Source organism: Phyllobates terribilis, unplaced genomic scaffold (genome assembly GCF_046119375.1).
Source record: "Phyllobates terribilis strain yellow unplaced genomic scaffold, ASM4611937v1 Scaffold_9__5_contigs__length_417890890, whole genome shotgun sequence".
NCBI classification, from domain to species: Eukaryota; Metazoa; Chordata; class Amphibia; order Anura; family Dendrobatidae; genus Phyllobates; species Phyllobates terribilis.
The window spans coordinates 223,023,224-223,040,876 of record NW_027362769.1 but is presented as its reverse complement, the minus strand read 5'-3'; positions in this window follow the sequence as shown (position 1 = coordinate 223,040,876).

Sequence of the window (17,653 nt, the reverse complement as noted above, 5' to 3'; positions counted from 1 at the left end):
TCTTTTTTTTCCCTCCTTCACACTGTACAAATACCCGTCTTATTAACCATTTGGTGATCCCCCCCCCCCAAAAAAAGTATGTCTGTGACAGTTCAGACACAAATATATCGGTTTAAAATAGTCTGGTGTAGGACAGAGAAACAGAAGTGTGGTTTTGCATTTCCACGGTTCAAACCTCTGTATTATCGACTATTGGGCCATTTTTACCTAAAAAAAAACAGTTTGAGTGTGTAGCTCACTGTTCAGCTGCAAATATATATATTGAAAAAAGTCTGGTATACACCAGTAAATTATAACTGTGGTTTTGCTGTTCCATGGTAAAAAATCTCTATTATCCTGCTTTTGGCATTTTTTGCCATAAAAAAAAAACTGTAATAGTGTCTCCCTGATTGTTCAGACAGAAATATATCTGTTTAAAATAGTCTGGTGTAGGCCAGAGAAACAGAAGTGTGGTTTTGCAGTTCCACGGTTCAAACCTCTGTATTATCCACTTTTGGGCCATTTGTACCTAAAAAAAAACAGTTTGAGTGTGTCGCTCACTGTTCAGCTGCAAATATATATATTTAAAAAAGTCTGGTATACACCAGTAAATTATAACTGTGGTTTTCCTGTTCCACTGTAAAAAATCTGTTTATTATCCTGCTTTTGGCATTTTTAGCCGTAAAGAAAAACAGTAATAGTGTCTCTTGATTGTTCAGACACCAATATATCTGTTTAAAAGAGTCTGGTATACACCAGGAAATTATAACTGTGGTTTTGCAGTTCCACGGTGAAAAATCTCTGTATTATCGACTTTTGGGCTATTTTTACCTTAAAAAAAACAGTTTGAGTGTGTCGCTCACTGGTCAGCCGCCAATATATATATTGAAAAAAGTCTGGTATACACCAGTAAATTATAACTGTGGCTTTGCTGTTCCATGGTAAAAAATCTCTATTATCCTGCTTTTGGCATTTTTTGCCATAAAAAAAAACTGTAATAGTGTCTCCCTGATTGTTCAGACACAAATATATCTGTTGAAAATAGTCTGGTGTAGGCCCGAGAAATAGAAGTGTGGTTTTGCAGTTCCACTGGTCAAATCTCTGTATTATCCTGCTTTTGCCATTTTTTGCCGTAAAGAAAAACAGTAATAGTGTCTCCTTATTGTTCAGACACAAATATATCTGTTTAAAATAGTCTGGTGTAGGCCAGAGAAAAAGAACTGTGGTTTTGCAGTTCCACTGGTCAAATCTCTGTATTATCCTGCTTTGGGAATTTTTTGCCGTAAGGAAAAACAGTAATAGTGTCTCCTGATTGTTCAGACACCAATATATCTATTTAAAAGAGTCTGGTATACACCAGTAAATTATAACTGTGGTTTTGCCGTTCCACGTTAAAAAATCTCTATTATCCAGCTTTTGGTATTTTTTCCGTAAAGAAAAACAGTAATAGTGTCTCCTGATTGTTCAGACACCAATATATCTGTTTAAAAGAGTCTGGTATACACCAGTAAATTATAACTGTGGTTTTGCCTTCCCACAGTAAAAAATCTAAATTATCCAGCTTTTGGTATTTTTTTCCGTAAAGAAAAACAGTAATAGTGTCTCCTGATTGTACAGACACCAATATATCTGTTTAAAAGAGTCTGGTATACACCAGTAAATTATAACTGTGGTTTTGCCGTCCCACAGTAAAAAATCTCTATTATCCAGCTTTTGGTATTTTTTCCATAAGGAAAAACAGTTATAGTGTCTCCTGATTGTTCAGACACCAATATATCTGTTTAAAAGAGTCTGGTATAAACCAGTAAATTATTACTGTGGTTTAGTCATACCACGGTAAAAAATCTCTATTATCCTGCTTTTGGCATTTTTTGCCATAAAGAAAAACAGTAATAGTGTCTCCTGATTGTTCAGACACAAATATATCTGTTGAAAATAGTCTGGTGTAGGCCCGAGAAATAGAACTGTGATTTTGCAATTCCACGGGTCAAATCTCTGTATTATCCTGCTTTTGGCATTTTTTGTCGTAAAGAAAAACAATAATAGTGTCTCCTGATTGTTCAGACACCAATATAACTGTGTAAAATAGTCTGGAGTAGGCCCGAGAAATAGAACTGTGGTTTTGCAGTTCCACGGGTCAAATCTCTGTATTATCCTGCTTTTGGCATTTTTTGCCGTAAAGAAAAACAGTAATAGTGTCTCCTTTGTTCAGACACAAATATATCTGTTGAAAATAGTCTGGTGAAGGGCAGAGAAATAAAAGTGTGGTTTTGCAGTTCCACGGTTCAAACCTCTGTATTATCCACCTTTGGGCCATTTTTACCTAAAATAAAACAATTTGAGTGTGTCGCTCACTGGTCAGCCGCAATTATATATATTGAAAAAAGTCTGGTATACACCAGTAAATTATAACTGTGGCTTTGCTGTTCCATGGTAAAAAATCTCTATTATCCTGCTTTTGGCATTTTTTGCCATAAAAAAAAACTGTAATAGTGTCTCCCTGATTGTTCAGACACAAATATATCTGTTGAAAATAGTCTGGTGTAGGCCCGAGAAATAGAAGTGTGGTTTTGCAGTTCCACTGGTCAAATCTCTGTATTATCCTGCTTTTGCCATTTTTTGCCGTAAAGAAAAACAGTAATAGTGTCTCCTTATTGTTCAGACACAAATATATCTGTTTAAAATAGTCTGGTGTAGGCCAGAGAAAAAGAACTGTGGTTTTGCAGTTCCACTGGTCAAATCTCTGTATTATCCTGCTTTGGGAATTTTTTGCCGTAAGGAAAAACAGTAATAGTGTCTCCTGATTGTTCAGACACCAATATATCTATTTAAAAGAGTCTGGTATACACCAGTAAATTATAACTGTGGTTTTGCCGTTCCACGTTAAAAAATCTCTATTATCCAGCTTTTGGTATTTTTTCCGTAAAGAAAAACAGTAATAGTGTCTCCTGATTGTTCAGACACCAATATATCTGTTTAAAAGAGTCTGGTATACACCAGTAAATTATAACTGTGGTTTTGCCTTCCCACAGTAAAAAATCTAAATTATCCAGCTTTTGGTATTTTTTTCCGTAAAGAAAAACAGTAATAGTGTCTCCTGATTGTACAGACACCAATATATCTGTTTAAAAGAGTCTGGTATACACCAGTAAATTATAACTGTGGTTTTGCCGTCCCACAGTAAAAAATCTCTATTATCCAGCTTTTGGTATTTTTTCCATAAGGAAAAACAGTTATAGTGTCTCCTGATTGTTCAGACACCAATATATCTGTTTAAAAGAGTCTGGTATAAACCAGTAAATTATTACTGTGGTTTAGTCATACCACGGTAAAAAATCTCTATTATCCTGCTTTTGGCATTTTTTGCCATAAAGAAAAACAGTAATAGTGTCTCCTGATTGTTCAGACACAAATATATCTGTTGAAAATAGTCTGGTGTAGGCCCGAGAAATAGAACTGTGATTTTGCAATTCCACGGGTCAAATCTCTGTATTATCCTGCTTTTGGCATTTTTTGTCGTAAAGAAAAACAATAATAGTGTCTCCTGATTGTTCAGACACCAATATAACTGTGTAAAATAGTCTGGAGTAGGCCCGAGAAATAGAACTGTGGTTTTGCAGTTCCACGGGTCAAATCTCTGTATTATCCTGCTTTTGGCATTTTTTGCCGTAAAGAAAAACAGTAATAGTGTCTCCTTTGTTCAGACACAAATATATCTGTTGAAAATAGTCTGGTGAAGGGCAGAGAAATAAAAGTGTGGTTTTGCAGTTCCACGGTTCAAACCTCTGTATTATCCACCTTTGGGCCATTTTTACCTAAAATAAAACAATTTGAGTGTGTCGCTCACTGGTCAGCCGCAATTATATATATTGAAAAAAGTCTGGTATACACCAGTAAATTATAACTGTGGTTTTGCTGTTCCATGGTAAAAAAATCTCTATTATCCTGCTTTTGGCATTTTTTGCCATAAAAAAAAACTGTAATAGTGTCTCCCTGATTGTTCAGACACAATTATATCTGTTTAAAATAGTCTGGTGTAGGCCAGAGAAACAGAAGTGTGGTTTTGCAGTTCCACGGTTCAAACCTCTGTATTATCCACTTTTGGGCCATTTGTACCTAAAAAAAACAGTTTGAGTGTGTCGCTCACTGTTCAGCCGCAAATATATATATTTAAAAAGTCTGGTATACACCAGTAAATTATAACTGTGGTTTTGCTGTTCCATGGTAAAAAATCTCTGTATTATCCTGTTTTTGGCATTTTTAGCTGTAAAGAAAAACAGTAATAGTGTCTCCTGATTGTTCAGACACCAATATATCTGTTTAAAAGAGTCTGGTATACACCAGTAAATTATAACTGTGGTTTTGCCATTCCACGATAAAAAATCTCTATTATCCAGCTTTTGGTATTTTTTCCATAAAGAAAGACAGTGATAGTGTCTCCTGATTGTTCAGACACCAATATATCTGTTTAAAAGAGTCTGGTATACACCAGTAAATTATAACTGTGGTTTTGCCGTTCCATGGTGAAAAATCTCTATTATCCTGCTTTTGGCATTTTTTGCCGTAAAGAAAAACAGTAATATTGTCTCCTGATTGTTCAGACACAAATATACCTGTTGAAAATAGTCTGGTGTAGGCCCGAGAAATAGAAGTGTGGTTTTGCAGTTCCACAGGTCAAATCTCTGTATTATCCTGCTTTTGCATTTTTTACCGTAAAGAAAAACAGTAATAGTGTCTCCTTATTGTTCAGACACAAATATATCTGTTTAAAATAGTCTGGTGTAAGCCCGAGAAATAGAAGTGTGGTTTTGCAGTTCCACGGGTCAAATCTCTGTATTACCCTGCTTTTGCCATTTTTTGCCGTAAAGAAAAACAGTAATAGTGTCTCCTGATTCTTCAGACACAAATATATCTGTTGAAAATAGTCTGGTGTAGGCCCAAGAAATAGAACTGTGGTTTTGCAGTTCCACGGGTCAAATCTCTGTATTATTCTGCTTTTGGCATTTTTTGTCGTAAGGAAAAACAGTAATAGTGTCTCCTGATTGTTCAGACACCAATATATCTATTTAAAAGAGTGTGGTATACACCAGTAAATTATAACTGTGGTTTTGCCACTCCACGTTAAAAAATCTCTATTATCCAGCTTTTGGTATTTTTTCCGTAAAGAAAAACAGTAATAGTGTCTCCTGATTGTTCAGACACCAATATATCTGTTTAAAAGAGTCTGGTATACACCAGTAAATTATAACTGTGGTTTTGCCATCCTACAGTAAAATGTCTCTATTATCCAGCTTTTGGTATTTTTTTCCGTAAAGAAAAACAGTAATAGTGTCTCCTGATTGTTCAGACGCAAATATATCTGTTGAAAATAGTCTGGTGAAGGCCAGAGAAATAGAAGTGTGGTTTTGCAGTTCCACGGCTCAAACCTCTGTATTATCCACTTTTGGATCATTTTTAAAACAGGGCCAGTATTTAAAACCGGGCGCCGCCATCTTGGACACAGTCACTCTGGATCAACTAGTGTAGGGAAAGCGCTGCTGAGCTAGGGAGAGATTTATACTGCGAAATAGTTAGTGTTGGGTCTGTAAAGGCTGCCAAATCAAACAAACAGTCCTTCTCAGGACTAATATCCATCGCAAATATCAGGCAGGCAGGCAGGCTGTATAGGAGACGCAATGGTTATACCAGCAAACGCTGCATTACAGTCCTGTGTGCTCCTGTTGCTGAAATTTCTGGACTTAGCTCCAGGTCCTGGGGGGCCAGGAAAAATCCTTTTTTTTTCCTCTAAATCCTCTTTTTTTTTCCTCCTTCACACTGTACAAATACCCGTCTTATTAACCATTTGGTGATCCCCCCCAAAAAAAAAGTATGTCTGTGACAGTTCAGACACAAATATATCGGTTTAAAATAGTCTGGTGTAGGACAGAGAAACAGAAGTGTGGTTTTGCATTTCCACGGTTCAAACCTCTGTATTATCGACTATTGGGCCATTTTTACCTAAAAAAAAACAGTTTGAGTGTGTAGCTCACTGTTCAGCTGCAAATATATATATTGAAAAAAGTCTGGTATACACCAGTAAATTATAACTGTGGTTTTGCTGTTCCATGGTAAAAAATCTCTATTATCCTGCTTTTGGCATTTTTTGCCATAAAAAAAAAACTGTAATAGTGTCTCCCTGATTGTTCAGACACAAATATATCTGTTTAAAATAGTCTGGTGTAGGCCAGAGAAACAGAAGTGTGGTTTTGCAGTTCCACGGTTCAAACCTCTGTATTATCCACTTTTGGGCCATTTGTACCTAAAAAAAAACAGTTTGAGTGTGTCGCTCACTGTTCAGCCGCAAATATATATATTTAAAAAAGTCTGGTATACACCAGTAAATTATAACTGTGGTTTTCCTCTTCCACTGTAAAAAATCTCTGTATTATCCTGCTTTTGGCATTTTTAGCCGTAAAGAAAAACAGTAATAGTGTCTCCTGATTGTTCAGACACCAATATATCTGTTTAAAAGAGTCTGGTATACACCAGTAAATTATAACTGTGGTTTTGCCGTTCCTAGGTAAAAAATCTCTGTTATCCAGCTTCTGGTATTTTTTCCGTAAAGAAAAACAGTAATAGTGTCTTCTGATTATTCAGACACCAATATATCTGTTTAAAAGAGTCTGGTATACACCAGTAAATTATAACTGTGGTTTTGCCGTTCCACGGTGAAAAATCTCTGTATTATCGACTTTTGGGCTATTTTTACCTAAAAAAAAACAGTTTGAGTGTGTCGCTCACTGGTCAGCCGCCAATATATATATTGAAAAAAGTCTGGTATACACCAGTAAATTATAACTGTGGCTTTGCTGTTCCATGGTAAAAAATCTCTATTATCCTGCTTTTGGCATTTTTTGCCATAAAAAAAACTGTAATAGTGTCTCCCTGATTGTTCAGACACAAATATATCTGTTGAAAATAGTCTGGTGTAGGCCCGAGAAATAGAAGTGTGGTTTTGCAGTTCCACGGGTCAAATCTCTGTATTATCCTGCTTTTGCCATTTTTTGCCGTAAAGAAAAACAGTAATAGTGTCTCCTTATTGTTCAGACACAAATATATCTGTTTAAAATAGTCTGGTGTAGGCCCGAGATAAAGAACTGTGGTTTTACAGTTCCACTAGTCAAATCTCTGTATTATCCTGCTTTGGGCATTTTTTGCCGTAAGGAAAAACAGTAATAGTGTCTCCTGATTGTTCAGACACCAATATATCTATTTAAAAGAGTCTGGTATACACCAGTAAATTATAACTGTGGTTTTGCCGTTCCACGTTAAAAAATCTCTATTATCCAGCTTTTGGTATTTTTTCCGTAAAGAAAAACAGTAATAGTGTCTCCTGATTGTTCAGACACCAATCTATCTGTTTAAAAGAGTCTGGTATACACCAGTAAATTATAACTGTGGTTTTGCCTTCCCACAGTAAAAAATCTCAATTATCCAGCTTTTGGTATTTTTTTCCGTAAAGAAAAACAGTAATAGTGTCTCCTGATTGTTCAGACACCAATATATCTGTTTAAAAGAGTCTGGTATACACCAGTAAATTATAACTGTGGTTTTGCCGTCCCACAGTAAAAAATCTCTATTATCCAGCTTTTGGTATTTTTTCCGTATGGAAAAACAGTTATAGTGTCTCCTGATTGTTCAGACACCAATATATCTGTTTAAAAGAGTCTGGTATAAACCAGTAAATTATTACTGTGGTTTAGTCATACCACGGTAAAAAATCTCTATTATCCTGCTTTTGGCATTTTTTGCCATAAAGAAAAACAGTAATAGTGTCTCCTGATTGTTCTGACACAAATATATCTGTTGAAAATAGTCTGGTGTAGGCCCGAGAAATAGAACTGTGATTTTGCAATTCCACGGGTCAAATCTCTGTATTATCCTGCTTTTGGCATTTTTTGTCGTAAAGAAAAACAATAATAGTGTCTCCTGATTGTTCAGACACCAATATAACTGTGTAAAATAGTCTGGAGTAGGCCCGAGAAATAGAACTGTGGTTTTGCAGTTCCACGGGTCAAATCTCTGTATTATCCTGCTTTTGGCATTTTTTGCCGTAAAGAAAAACAGTAATAGTGTCTCCTTTGTTCAGACACAAATATATCTGTTGAAAATAGTCTGGTGAAGGGCAGAGAAATAAAAGTGTGGTTTTGCAGTTCCACGGTTCAAACCTCTGTATTATCCACCTTTGGGCCATTTTTACCTAAAATAAAAACAGTTTGAGTGTGTCGCTCACTGGTCAGCTGCAAATATATATATTGAAAAAAGTCTGGTATACACCAGTAAATTATAACTGTGGTTTTGCTGTTCCATGGTAAAAAATCTCTATTATCCTGCTTTTGGCATTTTTTGCCATAAAAAAAAACTGTAATAGTGTCTCCCTGATTGTTCAGACACAATTATATCTGTTTAAAATAGTCTGGTGTAGGCCAGAGAAACAGAAGTGTGGTTTTGCAGTTCCACGGTTCAAACCTCTGTATTTTCCACTTTTGGGCCATTTGTACCTAAAAAAAACAGTTTGAGTGTGTCGCTCACTGTTCAGCCGCAAATATATATATTTAAAAAAGTCTGGTATACACCAGTAAATTAAAACTGTGGTTTTGCTGTTCCATGGTAAAAAAATCTCTGTATTATCCTGTTTTTGGCATTTTTAGCTGTAAAGAAAAACAGTAATAGTGTCTCCTGATTGTTCAGACAGAAATATATCTGTTTAAAAGAGTCTGGTATACACCAGTAAATTATAACTGTGGTTTTGCCATTCCACGGTAAAAAATCTCTATTATCCAGCTTTTGGTATTTTTTCCGTAAAGAAAGACAGTGATAGTGTCTCCTGATTGTTCAGACACCAATATATCTGTTTAAAAGAGTCTGGTATACACCAGTAAATTATAACTGTGGTTTTGCCGTTCCACGGTGAAAAATCTCTATTATCCTGCTTTTGGCATTTTTTGCCGTAAAGAAAAACAGTAATAGTGTCTCCTGATTGTTCAGACACAAATATATCTGTTGAAAATAGTCTGGTGTAGGCTAGAGATGAGCGTTGTTCTACTCGAACTGTTCGCCAATCTCAAATTCGAGCTGTTTTGGGCGGTGTTCGAGCCGTTCGTCGAACACGAACAATTTGATAAAAATTCGGCAGTTCGAGGTTATGTTCGATAACTGTTCGTGCACCAAAATCATAACTGGATTTTTTCTCAGTAATGATGAAAATTAATGTTAATACGCAGTTTGAGTGTACAGCGGGGAGGGGGGAGGGGCAGGGGATGGATCTCTGCAGGAACAATGAAGATCTCCATTTTTTTTTCTCTTTCCCGCATTTACAGTGGGGAGGTGCAATCTGTCAGCCTATCAGCAGCGCACACACGGAGCGAAGTGCTTTTTTTCACACAAGCAAGGGCATGTGTCATTGGCAGTGTATGTCACATGTCCTTGCCCTATAAGACCAAGCCATTTTCCCCGTCGCCACCATTTTCTCACTGCTGCAGCTGCGTGTTAGACGGCACCGCTGTTGCTGTGTGCGCTATACCTTGTTAATTTCAAGCCAATTTTCGCACAAATATACAGATAGCTTGGGAGTAGGGAATAGTTGTGATTGCAGTCCTTTTAAGGACTAGGTTACAGCATTTCCTACGACTTTTATCAGGCAGGTCTGTGCTCTTAAATAGATAGGTTGTGGGAGTAAAGACTAATTGTAATTGGAGTCCTTTTCAGGACTAGGTTACATGAGTTCCTATCAGTTTTTGCCAGGCAGGTCTGTGCCAGTGCTGTGCAAGTTTTTTTCACAGCATTTGGCTGAATCTAGCAAAGCTAATCCTTTTTGGCCTATTGCAGAGTGTGTTAGTCAGTGGAGTAGCCTATCTGTGTTGCAAGATATACCACCTGTGTATAGAATACCAATTTTTTTACTGCACCTAGTGAAGTAAAATCTTTTGGGCATAGCATCATTCTATTAGTCCATCTATACTGACCTCCATCAGGTTGCAAATTAAAACTAATTTTTATCTGCATCTACAGTACCTCTGAAAAAATATTTGGGCTTCTAGCAGTGTGTGGGACTTGTTCTATTAGTCCATCTATACTGACCTCCATCAGATTGCAAACTGAATATATTTTTTTCTGCATCTACCTCTGAAAAAATATTGGGCTTCTAGCTGTGTGTGGGTCTTGTTCTATTAATCCATCTATACTGACCTCCATCAGGTTGCAAACTGAATATAATTTTTTTCTGCATCTAGCTCTGAAAAAATATTTGGCCTTCTAGTAGTGTGTCGGACTTTCTCTATTAGTCCATCTATACTGACCTCCATCAGGTTGCAAATTAAAAATAATTTTTATCTGCATCTACAGTACCTCTGAAAAAATATTTGGGATTCTAGCTGTGTGTGGGACTTGTTGTATTAGTCCATCTATACTGACCTCCATCAGGTTGCAAACTGAATATATTTTATTCTGCATCTACCTCTGAAAAAATATTTGGCCTTCTAGTAGTGTGTCGGACTTTCTCTATTAGTCCATCTATACTGACCTCCATCAGGTTGCAAATTAAAAATAATTTTTATCTGCATCTACAGTACCTCTGAAAAAATATTTGGGCTTCTAGCTGTGTGCGGGACTTGTTGTATTAGTCCATCTATACTGACCTCCATCAGGTTGCAAACTGAATATATTTTTTTCTGCATCTACCTCTGAAAAAATATTTGGCCTTCTAGTAGTGTGTCGGACTTTCTCTATTAGTCCATCTATACTGACCTCCATCAGGTTGCAAATTAAAACTAATTTTTATTTGCATCTACAGTACCTCTGAAAAAATATTTGGGCTTCTAGCAGTGTGTGGGACTTGTTGTATTAGTCCATCTATACTGACCTCCATCAGGTTGCAAACTGAATATATTTTTTTCTGCATCTACCTCTGAAAAAATATTGGGCTTCTAGTAGTGTGTGGGACTTTCTCTATTAGTCCATCTATACTGACCTCCATCAGGTTGCAAATTAAAACTAATTTTTATCTGCATCTACAGTACCTCTGAAAAAATATTTGGGCTTCTAGCAGTGTGTGGGACTTGTTCTATTAGTCCATCTATACTGACCTCCATCATTTTGCAAACTGAATATATTTTTTTCTGCATCTACCTCTGAAAAAATATTGGGCTTCTAGCTGTGTGTGGGTCTTGTTCTATTAATCCATCTATACTGACCTCCATCAGGTTGCAAACTGAATATATTTTTTTCTGCATCTAGCTCTGAAAAAATATTTGGCCTTCTAGTAGTGTGTCGGACTTTCTCTATTAGTCCATCTATACTGACCTCCATCAGGTTGCAAATTAAAACTAATTTTTATCTGCATCTACAGTACCTCTGAAAAAATATTTGGGCTTCTAGCTGTGTGTGGGACTTGTTGTATTAGTCCATCTATACTGACCTCCATCAGGTTGCAAACTGAATATATTTTTTTCTGCATCTACCTCTGAAAAAATATTTGGCCTTCTATTAGTGTGTCGGACTTTCTCTATTAGTCCATCTATACTGACCTCCATCAGGTTGCAAATTAAAAATAATTTTTATCTGCATCTACAGTACCTCTGAAAAAATATTTGGGCTTCTAGCTGTGTGCGGGACTTGTTGTATTAGTCCATCTATACTGACCTCCATCAGGTTGCAAACTGAATATATTTTTTTCTGCATCTACCTCTGAAAAAATATTTGGCCTTCTAGTAGTGTGTCGGACTTTCTCTATTAGTCCATCTATACTGACCTCCATCAGGTTGCAAATTAAAACTAATTTTTATCTGCATCTACAGTACCTCTGAAAAAATATTTGGCCTTCTAGCAGTGTTTGGGACTTGTTCTATTAGTCCATCTATACTGACCTCCATCAGGTTGCAAACTGAATATATTTTTTTCTGCATCTACCTCTGAAAAAATATTTGGCCTTCTAGTAGTGTGTCGGACTTTCTCTATTAGTCCATCTATACTGACCTCCATCAGGTTGCAAATTAAAACTAATTTTTATCTGCATCTACAGTACCTCTGAAAAAATATTTGGGCTTCTAGCAGTGTGTGGGACTTGTTCTATTAGTCCATCTATACTGACCTCCATCAGGTTGCAAACTGAATATATTTTTTTCTGCATCTACCTCTGAAAAAATATTGGGCTTCTAGCTGTGTGTGGGTCTTGTTCTATTAATCCATCTATACTGACCTCCATCAGGTTGCAAACTGAATATAATTTTTTTCTGCATCTAGCTCTGAAAAAATATTTGGCCTTCTAGTAGTGTGTCGGACTTTCTCTATTAGTCCATCTATACTGACCTCCATCAGGTTGCAAATTAAAACTAATTTTTATCTGCATCTACAGTACCTCTGAAAAAATATTTGGGCTTCTAGCTGTGTGTGGGACTTGTTGTATTAGTCCATCTATACTGACCTCCATCAGGTTGCAAACTGAATATATTTTTTTCTGCATCTACCTCTGAAAAAATATTTGGCCTTCTAGTAGTGTGTCGGACTTTCTCTATTAGTCCATCTATACTGACCTCCATCAGGTTGCAAATTAAAAATAATTTTTATCTGCATCTACAGTACCTCTGAAAAAATATTTGGGCTTCTAGCTGTGTGCGGGACTTGTTGTATTAGTCCATCTATACTGACCTCCATCAGGTTGCAAACTGAATATATTTTTTTCTGCATCTACCTCTGAAAAAATATTTGGCCTTCTAGTAGTGTGTCGGACGTTCTCTATTAGTCCATCTATACTGACCTCCATCAGGTTGCAAATTAAAAATAATTTTTATCTGCATCTACAGTACCTCTGAAAAAATATTTGGGCTTCTAGCTGTGTGTGGGACTTGTTGTATTAGTCCATCTATACTGACCTCCATCAGGTTGCAAACTGAATATATTTTTTTCTGCATCTACCTCTGAAAAAATATTGGGCTTCTAGCTGTGTGTGGGACTTGTTGTATTAGTCCATCTATACTGACCTCCATCAGGTTGCAAACTGAATATATTTTTTTCTGCATCTACCTCTGAAAAAATATTGGGCTTCTAGCTGTGTGTGGGTCTTGTTCTATTAATCCATCTATACAGACCTCCATCAGGTTGCAAACTGAATATAATTTTTTTCTGCATCTAGCTCTGAAAAAATATTTGGCCTTCTAGTAGTGTGTGGGACTTTCTCTGTTAGTCCATCTATACTGACCTCCATCAGGTTGCAAACTGAATATATTTTTTTCTGCATCTACCTCTGAAAAAATATTGGGCTTCTAGCTGTGTGTGGGTCTTGTTCTATTAATCCATCTATACTGACCTCCATCAGGTTGCAAACTGAATATAATTTTTTTCTGCATCTAGCTCTGAAAAAATATTTGGCCTTCTAGTATTGTGTCGGACTTTCTCTATTAGTCCATCTGTACTGACCTCCATCAGGTTGGAAATTAAAAATAATTTTTATCTGCATCTACAGTACCTCTGAAAAAATATTTGGGCTTCTAGCTGTGTGTGGGACTTGTTGTATTAGTCCATCTATACTGACCTCCATCAGGTTGCAAACTGAATATATTTTTTTCTGCATCTACCTCTGAAAAAATATTGGGCTTCTAGCTGTGTGTGGGACCTGTTGTATTAGTCCATCTATACTGACCTCCATCAGGTTGCAAACTGAATATATTTTTTTCTGCATCTACCTCTGAAAAAATATTGGGCTTCTAGCTGTGTGTGGGTCTTGTTCTATTAATCCATCTATACAGACCTCCATCAGGTTGCAAACTGAATATAATTTTTTTCTGCATCTAGCTCTGAAAAAATATTTGGCCTTCTAGCAGTGTGTGGGACTTGTTCTATTAGTCCACCTATACTGACCTCCATCAGGTTGCAAATTCAAAATAATTTTTTGTATGCATCTAGCTCTGAAAAAATATTTGGCCTTCTAGCAGTGTGTGGGACTTTCTCTGTTAGTATATCTATATTGACCTCCATCAGGTTGCAAACTGAATCTAATTTTTTTCTGCATCTAGCTCTGAAAAAATATTTGGCCTTCTAGCAGTGTGTCGGACTTTCTCTATTAGTCCATCTATACTGACCTCCATCAGGTTGCAAATTAAAAATAATTTTTATCTGCATCTACAGTACCTCTGAAAAAATATTTGGGCTTCTAGCTGTGTGTGGGACTTGTTGTATTAGTCCATCTATACTGACCTCCATCAGGTTGCAAACTGAATATATTTTTTTCTGCATCTACCTCTGAAAAAATATTGGGCTTCTAGCTGTGTGTGGGTCTTGTTCTATTAATCCATCTATACAGACCTCCATCAGGTTGCAAACTGAATATAATTTTTTTCTGCATCTACCTCTGAAAAAATATTGGGCTTCTAGCTGTGTGTGGGACTTGTTGTATTAGTCCATCTATACTGACCTCCATCAGGTTGCAAACTGAATATATTTTTTTCTGCATCTACCTCTCAAAAAATATTGGGCTTCTAGCTGTGTGTGGGACTTGTTCTATTAATCCATCTATACAGACCTCCATCATGTTGCAAACTGAATATATTTTTTTCTGCATCTACCTCTGAAAAAATATTGGGCTTCTAGCTGTGTGTGGGACTTGTTGTATTAGTCCATCTATACTGACCTCCATCAGGTTGCAAACTGAATATATTTTTTTCTGCATCTACCTCTGAAAAAATATTGGGCTTCTAGCTGTGTGTGGGACTTGTTGTAATAGTCCATCTATACTGACCTCCATCAGGTTGCAAATTGAATATAATTTTTTTCTGCATCTAACCCAGCCAATAGTTTTGGCCTAATACCACAGTTTAGCCACTCAGCTCTGCTCGGTTACCATCCATTGTTTTTTTGTGCAAACAACTCCAGAGTTGTGAATTAGTTAACCACCAAAATGAGTGGAAAAAGGCCTGCTGCTGGTGGAAAGGGGAATAGGCGTGTTGGGAAGGGGAAAAAAGGTTGTGTCCGTGGGGTAGGTGTTAAAGCAACAGTAACATCTGCAGAAGAAAGACCATCTTCCAGCCAAACTAAAATGTCTACTTCTTTTAGCGGACAATGTGATAAGATCCCTTTCTTACGGCCACGCCAATCGCTACAAATTCCAGATGAGGCACAAAAACAGCAGGTGCTTCAATGGATATCAAGTGCTCCTTTAAGTGGGCTCTCCTCCACATCAACTTCAACATCACAAATACTCCAGTCCTCAAAGGTGTCACCCAAATCGCACTTGATTCCTCACAGCTCCCAAATCTCCAGCTGCCCATCTGAGTATGAGGTAGAACAGATGGTTGAGTCTGCAGAGCTGTTTACTCATACTATAGCCTGGGAATCAGAGGTCGACTCCAGCACTTCTGTGAGTCCAGACGAGGAAATGATCTGCACTGATGCCCAGAATCTTTATGAGTCGGATCCAGGACCAGACGCAGAAGGTTCTGACCATAATGTAGACCCTCATTCCCAAACTGTAACTCCTGTTGGTGGAGACAATGAGGAAGACGATGATAAGACTCAAATACCTGATTGGAGCGACAACTTTAGTTTTTTGTCAGGGCAGGAACAGGTTGGCTCTGAGGACGACGGGTGTGATAACACACAGGGTGATGATGATGCGGTTGGAGATCCCACTTACTGTCAACCCACAGTCAGCCAAGAGATGAGGTCAGCAGAGGAGGTGGAGGAAGATGCTAGTGACGACGAGGTCAGGTTGCGCCTTCCTGGACAGAGACGTAGTACTGGAAGCACGTCAACAACTGCATCCTCAAACACAACTCTGCCTCTCACCACAAGTCGTGGTGGCTCTTCAGGTCGCATGGGTGCTAAGCCTTGCATAGCCTGGGCATTTTTTCAGATCGATAAAGATGACCCAACTCATGTTATCTGTAACATTTGTCAGCAAAAGCTAAGTAGAGGCCAAAAAATACATAGTTTGAGTACTTCATGCATGAACCGGCACATGGACATGAAGCATAAGTTGCAGTGGGAAGCTCAGTGTGCTACAATGCGGCCTAGCCGGCCGGGCCAACCACCGTCTGCCATATCTTGTGCATCCGCGGCCTCTTCATCCTCTGTGACTGGGGGGACAGCAGTCACACCTGTTTTGGGGTGCAGACCTGCCACCTCTTTACCCGCAACAGCCAGCGTGATTGGCAGGTCATCATTTTCTTTGGAGGTGGTAACACCAGCTGGTCTTGAGCGCTGTCCGACATCGATAGCACCACCTTTGGATCAAGGCAACCTAACATGTCCGCCTGCATCTTCCTCACAGACCGGCAGTTTGCCGGGGACACCCTTATCAACCCCGTCTAAGCACAATAGCCAGCCCTCGGTCCCTCAGATGTGGACAAGTAAAAGACCATTTCCTCCTAGCCATGAGAAAGCTAAGAGGTTGAATTTCACCATCTGCAAGCTCTTGGCTACAGAAATGCTGCCTTTCCGCCTGGTGGACACAGAGGATTTTCGAGACCTTATGTCCGTCGCAGTGCCCCAGTACCAGATGCCCAGTCGGCACTACTTCTCAAAGAAAGGTGTGCCTGCGCTCCACCAGCATGTCGCACACAACATCACCGCTTCTTTGAGAAACTCTGTGTGTGACAGGGTGCATTTCACCACAGACACTTGGACGAGTAGGCATGGACAGGGGCGTTACATGTCGCTGACTGGGCACTGGGTAACTATGGTGACAGCAGGACAAGGGGCTGCTGTCCAAGTCTTGCCGTCCCCACGAGTTGTGCGTCAATCCTCTTTATGTCAAAGTTCCTCCACTGCTTCTGCCTCCTCAACCTCCTCTCGGTCTTCCACCTGCACCCAAAGCCTGTCTGGTCATGCCACAAGCTTTCTAACTGCGCAGAAGGGATCCTGCACACCTCCTTACTATGCTGGCAGTAGGGCTCAACGTCATCAGGCGGTTTTTACATTGAAATGTCTGGGAAATGTGAGTCACACAGCTGAGGAGTTGTGGTCAGCTCTGGAGAACCAATTTCATGAATGGTTGTCTCCACTGGACCTGAAACCAGGGAAGGCCGTGTGCGACAATGCTGCAAACCTGGGTGCGGCCCTTCGCCGGGGCAATGTCACACACGTGCCTTGTATGGCTCACGTGTTGAACCTGGTTGTCCAGCAATTTTTAGCCCACTATCCCAGACTAGATGGCCTTCTGCAGAGGGCACGGTCGCTGTGTGCTCACTTCCGCCGTTCGCATCCCGCAGCTCAGCGACTTACATCTCTACAGAAGTCGTTGGGCCTGCCACTTCACCGGCTAAAATGCGATGTGCCTACCCGGTGGAATTCAACTCTGCACATGTTGCAGCGACTGTGGCAGCACCGACAAGCCCTGGTGCAATACGTTCTGACGTATAGCCTGGGCCAACGAGATTCAGAGGTGGGGCAAATCACGCTGGAGGAGTGGTCTCAGATCAGGGACCTATGCACCCTTCTGCACAGTTTTGAAATGGCGACGAAGATGTTTAGTGCTGACGATGCCATTATCAGCATGACTATTCCGGTGATTTACATGCTGGAGCACATGTTAAACAGAATTCGGAGTCAGGTGGTGGCACAAGAGGAGGTGGAGGAAGTAGAGGAGGAGGAGTTGTATGCGGAAGGGCTAACATCTGCAAGGTCCAGAAGGTCGGCAGCACCA